The following is a 15,217-nucleotide window of genomic DNA, read 5'->3' as shown; positions in this document are numbered from 1 at the left end:
ATTTTGAAATACCTTTCACAAAAATTTTAAAATCTTTTAAGAGCCAATGCTCTGATACCAAGTGAAAATCCGATATAGGGGGTCCCAAGTTATAATAGAAATGGCAACTATGAGGAGGGAGAATACGGTTGTTTAAGAAAACTAGAATTTACCAATTTGAAAAACTTAAACCGATTAAGAGATCAAAAACAATATTTTAAGCATACAAGTTAAATCTAATGGTGCAATGCAAATGAAAGAGCAAAGAGATAGAAAGAGTGCACCCGAGATTTAAAGTGGTTCGGTCCTCAAACCCGAGGCCTACTCCACTCCACCAACCAAACCCGTTGATGGCTTCACTATTTGATCTTCTTAACCTTGGCGAAGATCGGTGCCAATTACAATTGCTTTAACCTTGGTGGCAATCCTCACCACGGAGAAAAAAGGCTCCGCTTCTCCGAATACTCGCCCGAATACAAATCTTGAAAGATGAAAGAAAGAACCAAAAAATCCCTTCACAAGGGTTACAAAAGATGTACAATTGAGAGCCTATGATCCAAATCCTAGAGTTGGTGATGAGAGGCACAATTGAAGCTTGATTCACTCTTGGGTATTCAAATGAGGTTTAAGAGTGTTAGGATTGATAGTTTATATGTTTAGAACACCCATATTTATAGGAAAAACAAAATATGACCGTTCAGTGGCATTACGGTAATTCCAGCAAAATTCCAAACGGCTCTTTTTCAGACCGTTGGAGTGTTCTCGGAGTTCCGAGAATAATTCTCGGAGTTCCGAGAATTCTCGGAGTTCCGAGAAGCCTCACAGAAATTGGAAAAAGTCTACTGGACCATTTCTCGGAGTTCCGAGAATAATTCTCGGAGTTCCGAGAATTCTCGGAGTTCCGAGAAAACCTCTCGGAGTTCCGAGAAGCCTATGCAGAGCAGATTTTCAATTCTGTTTTTGGGCTTCCAGTTCTCAACCAAGATGGGATTGCTATGAGGGTTCCAAGGTGTTGGAACTCCACAAATACAATCACTTGTTTATTTAGGGTGTGTGAGATTACTTTAATTATGCCTCTAGAAACCTAATCTAGGTTTGGATCAATTACATTTAAGAAAAGGTCTTCAATATTAATTTCTTCATGTCTTCAAGTCTTCATGACTTCTTGCTTGATGACTTTGGCCTTCCAATTAGTGGTCCAATGTGGGCTTCTTGGCCTTCAATCCAAGCATCCTTGATCTTACTTTATCAAGATCTACAACTTAGACAAACAAGCACATTAGTGATAAATGATCACTTGTGTATTGGAATCATCAAAACAAGATGGGAATGCCAAGGTAAAAAACCATTGGGCTTACACCTTCTCTTGAACTCTCTCTCACGTTCTCTGCAAAAATGAGGCTCCCTCTTGGGAGAAGAAAATGAAGAGCCTCCCTCCAGCCCTAATTCGCTGTTCTCTTTTTTATAAGGGGAATGATAAATTCGACCCCCTCTTTTCCAAAGGACAGCCCTCAATAGTGTAATTATGAGCACTATCCTGCACAATAAGGGGGGGGGAAGTAGAAAATGGGGCAAAGATTCCCCTCTCTCTACATGATCCTAAACCCTCTAATTTGATCTAATGGCACTTACTCATTGCTTGTAGAGTAAGCAATAGAAATTTCCAAGAATGCCCTCTTGTACATGGGAAATGACATATTTCACCCCTCCCCTCTGAACTTGCACCACGACACTGTCTTAGCTCGTTCGCTAGCTGAACGTGCTCGGATCTTGACGAAATTTGATAGGGACCATGGTAGGACCCTAAGCTAGCCTAGGGTGTAATTTGGGGTCCTAACACACTGATTTGAAAAAGTTAAACACAAAACATGGAGGTGCAGGGCACGGTCAAAATGGGGTGTCTACAGGAGGCTAAGGTTTGGTCGTGGCAATGTGTCTTCATTAGTGAATATTTTGGGAAGTGATGTCTCTATTTTTCTTCTCGGAGTGAGGTAAGTTTACTGCTATGGCCGAATGGAGTGAATGTTTACGTGTTACTGGGAATGATATCCCATAGTCCAAGCTCTGTGTAAATGATGCGGCCATGCTGATAAGTTGGCTGGCCCTGTCATGGCCATGCATGTGGCTTGATAGTTTCTACAAAAAGAATTAGAGACCTTTGGATTGGCTTGAAGTGAGGGTTACTAGTCTCTCCACTTTGAAACCATGACTCTCACACCTTATGGAAATTCCTGGTGGAAAACTGCCCCGCCGCATCAAACTAAATCGATTAGAATGTGAAGCATGGGATCCTTAATCGTAGCAGCTGATCATAATGTTGTATTTTATTTTCCTAATTAATAGTCATGCATCTTGCATTTTACTGCCTTTTGTTTTAATGAATGGCTTATATAAAAGTTCTGGGTTATGTGGGCGATTACTCAACTTCCTACAATTTCTGTACCATCACAACCTAATGTTGCGCCAAATATTCTTGGCCGTTCACTTTCTCCGCACTTGTAATATATATTCAAAGGGTTTGGATTATAGTATTTTAAAAAGCTCCTCGCCCTCTAATTTGGTTTACGATTTCTTTATTTGTCATGTTATTCTTAGCAGGATAATATTCTAGTTTTAATGAAGCAGCTGACTACTTGTGATATGTTAGCTGATTGCGACAGATAGGCTAATGCTTTAATGAGTTCCGAGATTCAATATTGAGCATGTGCTTTGTCTGGTACCCATATTGTTTAATTCCCCTCTGCAGGACATCCCAAATTGAGTCCAATGGGCTAATATTTCTGCATCCTGCTGGATTTGCCTTTGTTAGACCTCATGGCCTATTGATTTTACTTCCAGTCCTCTTTACCCAGCTGTTGTTTCTATGCAAGGCATTCTTCGCATTTTGGATCCTATCAATAGCTTGCATGTCATTTTCCAAGGATGCACCCACTTGCTTGGAATTACTTCGAAAAAAGGTCTTTGAGAAAATGTACTCTCAAGCTCTTTATTTCTCATTCGAGAAATAGTATATTCCAACCAATCGGCGTTTGGGGCAATGATGAGGCCACTAAGAGCCCCTTTCTTTTTCCCTTTTCCCTTCTTTCCCTCTTCATGTATCACTCTCGTCCTCGGGTTTGGTATCGATCTACCCGTTTTGCTTTGATTCCTAGGTTTTGTTTCGATGTTTGGGGTATTCGTTAGTTTTGGGGTTTCTTCACCAGTTTCTGGCGATGACATAATGTTTCTTGAGCCAACCTCTTCCCTTCATGCCTTAGAGTTTTCGCAGGTTAAGGAATTTCTTCCTCTTAGAATGTTTTAACTAGTTAGGACCCTTCCTAAGTGTCTGATCATTTAGTAGATCCTCTTATAGGGTTGTTGTCTGTCCCCTTTTGTTTAGAAGTCTACCCCTAAGGTTAGGAGCTTTCCATCTCTCGTTTGTTTAGGGTTTTCCCTCGTAGGTTAGATATCGTCTCCTCTGGAGAGTGATTAGGGCTTGTTAGTTTTGTTTTCGTCTTTTTGAGATTGTTCTTTTCCTTGGGACTTTAGTTCCCCCATTTTGATTTCTTTCCCCCTAGGCTTTAGGGATCCTGTTTCCCTCTTTAATACCCTACCGTGACATGGTGGGTATAGACGCTCTTCTATCGGATCCCCTTTAGCTGAAAGGGTGTTAACGCTTTTAAACATAAAAAATATTTGAAAACATCAAAAACCTTTAAGAAATCTAAAATGTTGAGTTTTATAGCGTATTAGGAGAGTTCATTCCGAACTACGTTGGCTTGATCCTCTTCCATGAGGTACGTAGTGCAGCTTAGGATCTTTATCCCAAGTCTAGCCAAACTTTTGTAAATAGTATTTTAAATCTTTTTTTTTGAATAAATAACTTTAAAATCTTGTTTTCAAAAAGCTCTTCCCTTAGAGTTAGGAGTTTGTTCTAGATGGAGAGTTTTAGAGCTACGAGTTTGTCCTTGATTTGTTATGTGCTTGATGTGTGTTTGTGTTAGAGTTGGGAGTTTGTCCTAGCTAGGAGCGCCTCCGTCCGGTCAGTTGGCGATTCACATCGCCGACTGATGACTAGGTTTTGAATACGTTAGCGATCATATTGTTTTCCTTAGGAAGTACAGCCTAGTTACAACTAGGTTGTAGGAGCTACCTGCATTAGCTTATGGCTAACCTGCATTTAGTTAGAGCATATAGGGTGTCCTAAAATACACAATCTACTGAAATTTAAATAATCGCACAAGAAGCTTTAAAAACTAGTCCGGTCTTTTAGGTCAGGTCTAAGATAGAGGTCTAGATGTCTTAGGCATCATAGCTTAGAATAGGTGCGAAGAACTACGTTGCCTTGATTCTCGTGGAGGCGGGGATACGTAGGCTTCTTTGGATGAACATCAGATCATCTAAAGACTCGGGCTTAAGCATTAGAGTCTTAGGGTCTGTTGTTAGCACTTTAGGGTTTGTGTTTGCATATTGATGATGATTTTCACATAGGATCATGATAGCGTGTGTTCATTTCCTTGCTTACTTACGTGCTTAGCTATAACATTTACCTGCTTATGTGTTTTACCTACTTGCTTAGTTGTAGCTCTTACCTGCTTAGCTGTAGTTCTCACGTGCTTAGCTTTAATTCTCTGTCTTTATTAAGTTATTGATTATTATCTTTTACTATCATCTACTGACGTTTGCTCATTGCGCAGGTTTACCTTCTTAGCTGTAGCACTTTACTGGTTTACTGCATTTTCTATCTGTCATTTACTGCTTTCTAGATGGGATGTGTTAGGATTTTATATTATGCGCTTTGTATTCGCCCCAATGTAGATAGGCGCTATGTGTACGCCATAGGTTTTTATTACTGCATTTTCTATCTGTCATTTACTGCTTTCTAGATGGGATGTGTTAGGATTTTATATTAGGCGCTATGTATTCGCCCCAATGTAGATAAGCGCTATGTGTACGCCATATGTTTTTTATTACTGCATTTTCTATCTGTCATTTACTGCTTTCTAGATGGGATGTATTAGGATTTTATATTAGGCGCTATGTATTCAGCCCAATGTAGATAGGCGCTATGTGTACGCCATATGTTTTATTTCATTATTCTATCATTTGCCTGGGCTATTGATTTTACTTCCAGTCCTCTTTATCCAGCTGTTGATTCTATGCAAGGCATTCTTCGCATTTTGGATCCTATCATTAGCTTGCATGTCATTTTCCAAGGATGCACCCACTTGCTTGGAGTTACTTCGAATAAAGGTCTTTGAGAAAATGTACTCTCAAGCTCTTTATTTCTCATTCGAGAAATATCATATTCCAAACAACCGGTGTTTGGGGCTATGATGAGACTACTAGGAGCCCCTTTCCCTTCTTTCCCTCTTCATGTATCACTCTCGTCCTCGGGTTTGGTATCGATCTACCCGTTTTGCTTTGATTCCTAGGTTCTGTTTTGATGTTTGGGGTATTCGTTAGTTTTGGGGTTTCTTCACCAGTTTCTGGCGATGACAGAATGTTTCTTGAGCCAACCTCTTCCCTTCATGCCTTAGAGTTTTCGCAGGTTAAGGGATTCCTTCCTATTAGAATGTTTTAACTAGTTAGGACCCTTCTTAAGTGTCTGGTCGTTTAGTAGATCCTCTTATAGGGTTGTCGTCTATCCCCTCTGTTTAGAAGTCTACCCTTAGGGTTAGGAGCTTTCCATCTCTCGTTTGTTTAGGGTTTCCCTCGCAGGTTAGATATCGTCTCCTCTGGAGAGTGATTAGGGGTTGTTAGTTTTATTTTTGTCTCTTCGAGATTGTTCTTTTCCTTGGGACTTTAGTTCTCCCGTATTTCTTTCCTCCTAGGCTTTAGGGATCCTGTTTCCCTCTTTAATACCCTACCGTGACATGGTGGGTATAGACGCTCTTCTATCGGATCCCCTTTAGCTGAAAGGGTGTTAACGCTTTTAAACATAAAAAATATTTGAAAACATAAAAAACCTTTAAAAAATCTAAACTGTTGAGTTTTATAGCGTATTAGGAGAGTTCGTTCCGAACTACGTTGGCTTGATCCTCTTCCACGAGGTACGTAGTGCAGCTTGGGATCTTTATCCCAAGTCCAGCCAAACTTTTGTAAATAGTATTTTAAATTTTTTTTTGAATAAATAACTTTAAAATCTTGTTTTCAAAAAGCTCTTCCCTTAGAGTTAGGAGTTTGTTCTAGATGAAGAGTTTTAGAGCTACGAGTTTGTCCTTGATTTGTTGTGTGCTTGATGTGTGTTTGTATTAGAGTTCGGAGTTTGTCCTAGCTAGGAGCGCCTCCGTCGCGTCAGTTGGCGATTCACATCGCCGACTGATGACTAGGTCTTGGATACGTTAGCGATCCTATTATTTTCCTTAGGAAGCACAGCCTAGTTACACATAGGTTGTAGGAACCACCTGCATTTAGTTAGGGCATATAGGGTGTCCTAAAATACACAATCTACTGAAATTTAAATAATCGCACAAGAAGCTTTAAAAACTAGTCCGGTCTTTTAGGTAAGGTCTAGGATAGAGGTCTAGATGTCTTAGGCATCATAGCTTAGAATAGGCGTGAAGAACTACGTTGCCTTGATTCTCGTGGAGGCGGGGATACGTAGGCTTCTTTGGATGAATATCAGATCATCTAAAGACTCGGGCTTAAGCATTAGAGTCTTAGGGTCTGTTGTTAGCACTTCAGGGTTTGTGTTTGCATATTGATGATGATTTTCACATAGGATCACGATAGCGTGTGTTCATTTTCTTGCTTACTTACGTGCTTAGCTATAACATTTACCTGCTTATGTGTTTTACCTACTTGCTTAGTTGTAGCTCTTACCTGCTGTAGACACCCCATTTTGCTCCGCTCTAATCAACAAAGAAAGTAATGTTTTGCTATCAGTCTTTTTTCAGTGTTTTCTATTCCCGTGTCCACTCCCTATGTTTCCTCGATCTTTTCAAATTATTTCTGCCGTGTTTCGTATTTTTTCGTCAGGTGTCGAGAAGAGTTATTCAGGAAAATCCAAACCAGAGAGAGTTTGGACCCATTTGGTGGGGTCGCGCTGTGCATTTTTTTTAAAAGCTTTGGGCCGAGTAAGTTGGCCCAACTAAAGTATTCGGGTCATCCATAAAGGTCATTATGGATTTCAGAGGTCAAATTTTAAAAAAAATAAGCTCACCTAGCATGGAATGGGGCCCGTATTATGATGATCTGAGTCACTCACTCGATAGATCATGAGTTGGATGGCTCGGATCAGCCCACCATTTGGACTGTTTGGATCATCCTATAGAAGATGTTCGGAGACACAACCTGCTTGCACCATGGCCCGTTAATGGACATTTCAGATTGTCTCATGGTGGTCAGTTGCAAAGTGTAGCTAATTGGATGGTTCGGATGGTCCTATGGAAATCAATCAGGGGAGCTTTGGACGAATGCGGAAAGGGGAGTAATTTTTCCATTTCAAAGAGAAAAGGTCCAAAGCAGTCATTCTATTAAAAAGGAAAATGTGGAAACCATCTTTTTCTAAAAGGAAAGCAAGCTAATTGTGGGGAATGATTCTAAAAAGGGAAAGAAGAAGCCATTTACGTTTGGGAAAGGTGGAGTCAAAAGAGGGCAGATTCTAAAAAAGAAAGAGAGGAAGGTGGCTCTGTTTTAGTAGGGAAAGAAGAACAAAAAAAGAAGAAGAACGGTGAGGAGTGGCTCTGTTGTTGGAAAAGAACAAGAGCAGCTCTAAAAAAAAAAGAAAAAAAGAAAGGAGGAAAAGCTCCTGTCTGTAGGTGGGAGGAGCAAGCTCGGTTTCTTTTTCTCTCAAGAACATCAGTTTTGATAGAAAGAAGGGAGGAACGGCTCTCTGTCTTTGTGTTTTTATCCCCTTCATCGCTCCATCTCCCGACTTCTGTTTCCACGATCTCTCACCGCCCACTCTCACTCTCCACCCCTCTCAACCCTCCCTTGGTCATCACTCCGTATCTCACCATCTCCCCACACTCTCAACGATCTTTTGGTTCCTCTATCTCTTTAAAGCAACCCCATAAAACCCAAGCTTTTATTTCACGGAAAAACAGAGTATCTGTTTTTCCCGTTTTCACTCCCTACATCTATTTCCCAAGCATATCTCGTATCCTATCTCTCCATTTTTTCTGTTCATCTCAACCTCCTCTCAACTTCCTCTCCCTCACTCTCCCTCACCGATTCTCATCACTATGTTCTCCTACCCCGGCTTTTCTCTACTCCCTACCTCTACACCTTTTGTTGCAAAAAAAAAAAAAAAAAGCAAAAATAAAAAACACAGAGCATTGCTTTTTCACGTTTTTATTACACTCTGTTTTTTTTTATCTCCCTCTCTCCCTCTACTCTCTCACCCATAATGAAATTTTAAAAGAAAAAAAAAGAGTATCTGTGTTTACACAGACATCTCACGGCCTTTCTCTCCCTCTGCTTTTTTGGTCATTCCCACTCTCCGTTTGTTACCCCCATTAACCCCTGTGCTCTCCCTCTGTTACTCTCAACCTCTCAATCTTTGTCTCTCTATTATTCCTACATTCTCTCTATTTTTTTATCTATCTGTCTGTGTCTTTTTCTATCTTTTATCTATCTTTTTTCTATCTCTCTATCTACCTCTCTATCTATCTATCTCTCTTTCTCTATCCCTCTATCTATCTCTCTATCTCTCTTGCTCTTAATCACTCTCCCTCCCAATCACTCCCTCTCCCAGCCGTGAGAGAAATAAAAGAAAAAAAAAGAAAGAGAAGAAAACGGGTCGGATCGCAGCGTCGGCGGTATTTTTCGGGTTCTTCGGCTCTCGGATTCGGCAGAGATCTCGCCTACAGGTTAGTACACTATTCTCAGATTTTTCCCAGATGATTTGACATTTTTTTATGAATTTTGCATGGTTTTTAGAATTTAATTAAATTTAATTCAATATTAAATGTGTGAGCTAAAAATCATGATCTGCATGAGTGTTCCAAATCCGTTTCGTCCCAAAATTTAATACGATGTTCTACTTAAATAGAGTGAAATAACTATCGGATCGGATCGGACACTGGATCAATGTTTTTTTAGAATTTGAGTGAAGAGTAGAATTTTATTTAAAATATTGGCTGAGAAATTACGAAATCGAAAAAATAGCCATCTCAGGATGATCTATTTTTTGGAATTTTAAAATTTTCTTGTGTTCATCACATCAGAACAAGGTTAGAGGACATTTTCCGGAATCGTTATTTTCTCGAAAATCTTTTCGATGAAGAAAAATAAAATATATACTAAATGAATTCCAAAATTAATGAAATTTCGTGGGAAAATAATACGATACTGATACATTCTACCATGAAGTTTTGAGAATTTATTGAATCTGTTTGGTATATTATTTTATGCTTTCTTTGAAAATTATCAGATTTTGGGAGAATTTATACTGATATCAGATCACAGATAAAATTCATAATTTTTTTACAGTAGTCTTATATTCTATATTTCTTGTTTCTGTAAAAGTTTCAATTGATTTGGATCTTGTTTCATATGGGATGTAGTGTGAATTCATAATCTAGTCTGAAAATTGAAAAATCCGAAATTGATAATAAATAGTTTCTAAAATTCATGAAAATCTTACAAAATGCTATTTTTACTTATATCTTGTTACTGTAGAAATTTCAATGAATTTAGATTTCTATTTATAGTAGTTGCTGTGTTATTTTTGCAATCTGGTCCTATTATCGTTAATTCAAAATTAAATATGAGCTTAATGTAAAAATCTACAAAACTCTTCCAGTAAGCTACATGCATTCCCATCTTGCTGCTGTAGATGTTTCAACTTATTTCGAATTCATTTGCAACAATTTCACTTGTAAAATCACTCATATGGTTTAAATTTGATAAAATTCATCGAAAATCCGAAATTAATTAAAAATCATCACAAAGCTTCTAAAGAACCTTAAAATTCTGTCACATATTAATTCCTTAATCCATTGAAACAGAAATCTTAGGATCTTTAGATTTCCCTGGAAAAATGGCCAGCGCATCCATAATCGTATCCCAATTGCAACCGATCTTTGACAATTTGAATATTTAAGCTATAGCACGTTGTTGGCTCCGAGGTTACTGTCCATGAAAATCCTGAGATATGCCAGGCAATAAGGTGCTATAACTTAAGCATTAAATTGCGCAAGGAAAGAGCGCACGATTCCTTTCCTTGGATGCCATTCGAGGCCGAAATTGGTGAACCCTAGAACCATTAATATTCCTTAAATATCCAGAAACCAAAAATCCTTGAAATCTGAAATTAATTAACCTCAAGAACTTGAATCGATTTGCTTCGTGTCTTTCGGAACCGTTGGATCACGGTTTCCATCATGGGAACCATTAGAGCCCAATTTAGGAACACTGGTGTCAGGTCGTGTCCTAAGTTTTAGGGAGTCTTAGGTTTTAGGGAGTCCTAGAGTTAGGAGTCCAGCCTCATCACGGACGCTTGCTATGAATAGCAACCGTGCCCTAGGTCTAGTTACACTAGTCACCCAATCTTTCCCTAGGACAAGCCTAGTAAACTAGGATGTAGGCTAACCTGCATTAGTCTAAGGAACAACTTGCATTTAGATAAGAATCATATAGCATCTTAGATGAAATCCTAAGATAATAAAATCCTCAACGTGAATTAAATAACTTCTCCTAAAACTGTTGAAACAGTCAATCCCGTCTAGGTTGGTGTCTTAGTTGAGTTAGGCATAAGTAGCTTAGCTTAGGTGCACCGAACTACGTCGACTCTGATCCCAGTGAGGCTTGGGTACGTAGGCAGCTTGGATGTCTGATGGCATACCAACCGCGAGTCGGCACCACAACAAATTGTGGTGTTTTGTATATTAATTTTCTTGTAAATGCTTAATTAAAATCACTTCGGACTTTCCATGAAATTAGAATTTTAGGAGAACTTTCACTTAGATTGAATTCAAACAAATAAAGAAATCAAGATACACACTTAGGATCTACATTGAAATTAGATTTTAGGATGCATGTCACTTAGTTCGCATATTAACAGAGAGTTGAATGAGCCATTTAAAATAAATTTAAAAGAGTTAGATTTTGGAATTGAAGACCGATTATCGGGCAGGAATGGTGCATGTGGTGGATAACTCCCCATACCTTCCATTCTTGTAACCAGGTAGCGAGTCTAGATTTCTGGTTAATTATGGGTCTTAGATCCCATATCTAGGTGGCGACTCTGTCAGTCTCTTTTGTGTGGAATTCGGATTGCCTTAGTAATCCCAAGTTCACATAAAAGATGAATTAAAATCAATAAAAAGAACGCACACGCCAATCGCGTGGGTACGAGAGACCAAGAGATAGGTTATTGATTATTATCTTTTACTATCATCTACTGACATTTGCTCATTGCGCAGGTTTATCTTCTTAGCTGTAGCACTTTACAGTTTTACTGCATTTTCTATCTGTCATTTACTGCTTTCTAGATGGGATGTGTTAGGATTTTATATTAGGAGCTATGTCTTCGCCCAAATGTAGATAGGCGCTATGTGTACGCCATATGTTTTTATTACTGCATTTTCTATGTCATTTACTGCTTTCTAGATGGGATGTGTTATGATTTTATATTAGGCGCTATGTATTCGCCCTAATGTAGATAGACGCTATGTGTACGCCATAGGTTTTTTATTACTGCATTTTCTATCTGTCATTTACTGCTTTCTAGATGGGATGTGTTAGGATTTTATATTAGGCGCTATGTATTCGCCCCAATGTAGATAGGCGCTATGTGTACGCCATAGGTTTTATTTCATTATTCTATCATTTGCCTGGCATTTTTGTTTGTTCCTTATTTCATTTACTATTCATGATTAACTGCTAATTTTAGATTTCCTTTCCTGTGCAGACTTATACCTGTAGCTGTAGCATGCATGTATTCGTCCCCCAGAACTTAGACACCTGTTAGGCATGTCACTAGTAACCTAGCTATTCTTAGGTGACATTTCTTTCGGTTCTTTCATGTGTGTTTATTTTCATCTCTGAGACATGCATGATTAAATGGATGTTTTCTCGGAGATGCGTGTTCCCATTTCACATGATTTTCACCCAAAACTCTTCAAAGTTAATAAATGATATAAGAGACCAAGTGTTCGCATTAGGGCGAATTGGGGGTGCTCTTCAGACCTTCTCCATTCGTAACCAGGCACGGACCTTTTGTATCTCTGGTTATCCGTTGGAAGCAGAGCATTTGTTTTGGTTTCATGGTGTATCCATGGATGGCGACTTTGAGTTTATTTTAGGTACATCTAGGTTTGAGGATTTGTCTTTGGATCGAGACGTATCTCTTTTATTTTTTATCGCCACTCATGCTATGTTGTTGGGGTGGCAACCGTTTCGAGAGTTCCTTGGTAGAGCTCCCCTTCACGTTGTGGAGATCTCAGAGGATTGCAGGAGGGATCTCGCGTCCCTCGGCACCGGTCCTCTCAGATCGGGGTCCACAGGCTGGCGACTCTGCTGGGAAAATTCTTGAAACATTGCCTAACTCTATTAATATGCCACTTTTATTTTTTTGAAGAAATTTGGGCTAAAATCAAGTTAAATGGGACCTTTATCGTTAGAATCCAGGGGCACCAGATAGGTGCGTAAGTAAAACAAGGGATTCACACACTGCACAGTATGCATTATCATATTTCTTATTTCTTTCATTGTTTTTTATTATTGGCTCCACGAAAATAGATACAGTGCGTGCCACATGATGAACACATTTATGTGTGAATGGTAGTGATAGGAAACATGCATATTTTGTCCTTTAAAGCAGTGCTACTAAGGTATTTTCTTATTTTTGGTGTTTCAGGGTTCTAAATGAATTTTTGAAGGAATTGAAGCTAAAAGATGAAATATTGAAGAGAAACAACCAATTTCCAATGTTGGCTGAATTTCACAAGAGACCAAGAGGGTGGAAATTTTGACTATATATGATGATCCAGACCATTTGTTGGGCAACCCAACTGTTGGATTTGTTGATATATCCGGACAAGATCATATTATTGGAATTGTAAAAAAAGGTGCAATCAACATTTACATTGTGGCCCGATAAAGTGAATGGTTTGATCGGCCTTGGGAGATGATTTGAGGGGTTTTATTAGCATTCATTAAAATTGACGGCTTGGATCATATTATGAGAATGAATTTTTGCCACAGTGCATGGAAGGGTAGTTGTGTTATTCAAGCCAAGAGGGGTTACAAATAGCAAGTTTCTATTGGTGGAAGGAAGAGATTAAGATGGCCACAGTTTTGGCATCTTGTGCTGGACTCTTCCTAAATTGGGTAAAGTTACCTAAAGCTACCTCGGTTTTAACGTCTTGGGCTATTCTCTCTGTTGCAATACTTGGAAAATAGTAGTTTTCAATTTATCTCTTTGCAAAAACGTGAATCTATGTGGGACCCACTTGAAAAAATTAGCAACTAAATACACGTCCAAGAATACAAGAGGCTTGTATATTTTAATGGTAGCATGGCTTTTGGAAAGCCATGCAAGAAGGCAAGAGGGAAACGTCACTGGAGATTGTCTTTTCTCATCTCATGTTTGGAAGTGGGACCCACTTACATCCTATACCGAGCAACTATGTCCACATTGGAAAGGTTTGAGATGCAATGGGAATTACATGCAAGATTGTCTTATATATAGCCACCAAATACTCATGGAAAGTTTGGCTACTTCAAGTGGGGCCTACTTGGAGATTTCTTTCATGTGTCAAACCCATGATGTGGTCCCCACTTATAATTTATTCAGCATTCGGTCAATTGTAGTAGGCCAACTAAAATTGAAAATTCCAAACCGACTTTACTGTTTCGTCACAATCCTAAAATTTGTTCACCTACTAGGATTCACTTGGACCTTATTTTAGCATGCATGTTATTATTTGTCGCCCAAACAGTAACTTTACCCAGGTCAAGATGGAGTTACTACAATTGAAATAGAAGCCAGCTATACATATATATCCCAAGATGAATAACGGCTGAAATAGAATGAATGGATTTTTTTAAGGAAACAAGTTACCCATATGAAAAGAAACCTTCCTGGACGTGCAATTGGGTTATTCTTTTTGGGAATTCTAGTTTAGCTTTCATCAGCTACATATATCAATTTGGAAGAAGAATTGCGGGTGGTTAAAAAGATTAGACGTTTTTGGACTTCTCCTGGGGATTCTCATCAGCATCTATATATCTCTCAATACCCAAACCAACCATGAAGGGCAAAAAGCAAGGAACGTTCGGCATAGCTTAGAGGGATTTTGAGTCTAAGTGTTTCTACTCTTTGTTCTTTATTTTTATTCTAATTCAATGTATTTTTGTTCAAATATCAATTAAAGAAGTTATTATTGTTTCTTCTCCCTTCTCTCACTTTCTCTCAACGGCTCTCTCTTTTTTATTTCATTTTCTGTGTTTCTTTCCTCTTCTCCATGAATAGCTAAACCCATTATACTTAGGGTTTAGATGAAGCCATGGGGAATGAGAAAGAGAAGTAATTAAAACAAGTGGATTATATAACAAATTATATAGGGTTTTGTTTTTGTACAAATCCCAATCATCCATGCCATTGGCTTCCCCTTTCGTATGGATGATTGTTGATTGACAAAGATTAAATTCTATATAATTAATATAAATTAGAGGGTTAATTCGATTAAATACTCATAAATAATGACATCTTTTAGATCTTATTATTTATTGACTGTTTAGTTGGATTTTCAACCTAAATCAAGAGTTGTTTTAATTAATCAATCTAATCCAGACCCATGGTGGATTCTAACCCTAAGTAATCTTTTATATTGAATTAAGGTTTTTACACTATTCAAAATTACTTTCGCAATTTTTCAATTAACTTAGGCCTTTAGAATTTTAGTTTTCTAATTAGATTAGATAAGTAGTTAATAAAGATCATTATAATTTTGGTACACTTTGCCTAAATTAAGATTTTCAAATCAAGATCGTAGTTGAATTTGATTCTTAGATTGAATAGAATACACGCTTATATATAGTGTTGGCTCCGAGGTCTAAGTCCACGGAAATCCTGAGACCATTCCAGGCAACATTATATCATAGTTAGTATTTTAATCGGTACAAGAATAGGATTGACAACTAGATTTCTCTTCCCTGAGTTCGACCCGTATTTACACGATCCGTGCACTTGCGGTTATTTAATTTCTCAATCAAGTTTTTGGCGCCGTTGCCGGGGAAGAGAGTTGCATTAGAATCTTAATTATTCGAAGTGTTAGATTAGTAGTTATTTTTAGTTTAGTTATAT

Source organism: Tasmannia lanceolata, unplaced genomic scaffold, assembly GCF_043159265.1.
Source record: "Tasmannia lanceolata isolate RefF3 unplaced genomic scaffold, GAP_Taslan_0.1 ptg000013l, whole genome shotgun sequence".
NCBI lineage: Eukaryota > Viridiplantae > Streptophyta > Magnoliopsida > Canellales > Winteraceae > Tasmannia > Tasmannia lanceolata.
Note: the sequence above shows the minus strand (reverse complement) of the source record.